Below are 879 nucleotides of genomic sequence, written 5' to 3' on the forward strand. Positions count from 1 at the left end.
GATGACTCGGGAAATCAAAATCAAAGTGGAATGCCTTTTAATGATTTTGGAAATAATGTAATGAAACCATTTTGAACTTTTGAAGACAAAACTGACGCAGATCGAAATTAACAATATTGCATGCCTGATTAGTTTAGGATTTTGGCTGACACTGTGGGTGCAATTGTATTACTGCCACAATAAACCTATGATTTGAAGAATTCGGCACACAAGTCTTAGCAAAAGATTGTTTTAAATTAAATTGGCATAAAATGGGTGTTAAGATCAGGTCTGGGTGTGTTTAAATGTAGTTATAAAGATTGCCGAGGATAACATACTGGGAACATTGTATTAACTTTCAATAAGATCGAAGTATTTCGATTATGAAGAAAGAGATAGTATTACGACGTTATTCTCGTCGGCACAATATTGCGTAATTATTTGTTTAGAATTATGAGCAATTTCCCAGGCGGTCACCCATCCAAGTACTAACCGGGCTCGACGTTGCATAACTTCGGTGATCGGACGAGAACCGGTGTTTTCAACGTGATATGGCCGTAGACACGTAGAGTTTGTCTTTGTCGTTTGATTTATTTTACACTTTGTTTAGGGGTGCTATGTCAGATGGCTGTCTCTGAATAACATTAACGTACCTTTTAAGAGCTAGTACTGCTGCTATAGCTTAGTTAATTCATTTGCTGGGGTCGTTGAGTACTTGAAATAACTTTGTCGTTTTTTATTTGTTTTCTTCACTTTTTGTTGCTTTCTGTTGGTGCGTCCATTGTCTAGACGTAATTCGATTGCATTTTAATTGTCTGTTTTAAAGGGATTTGATGTTTAAAGTATTGAAACGAATCATCGATTGTTACTATACTTAAGTTTTATAAAGATTTGCTTTTA

The 879-nt window shown here is 35.4% G+C and overlaps 1 pseudogene; it reads right to left on the reverse strand.

Annotated features, from left to right (window-relative positions):
* Positions 1 to 421: 421 nt before the first annotated feature.
* Positions 422 to 542, reverse strand: LOC128233106 (5S ribosomal RNA; annotated as a pseudogene).
* Positions 543 to 879: the final 337 nt, after the last annotated feature.

This window comes from Mya arenaria, chromosome 4 (genome assembly GCF_026914265.1).
Source record: "Mya arenaria isolate MELC-2E11 chromosome 4, ASM2691426v1".
Classification (NCBI taxonomy): domain Eukaryota; kingdom Metazoa; phylum Mollusca; class Bivalvia; order Myida; family Myidae; genus Mya; species Mya arenaria.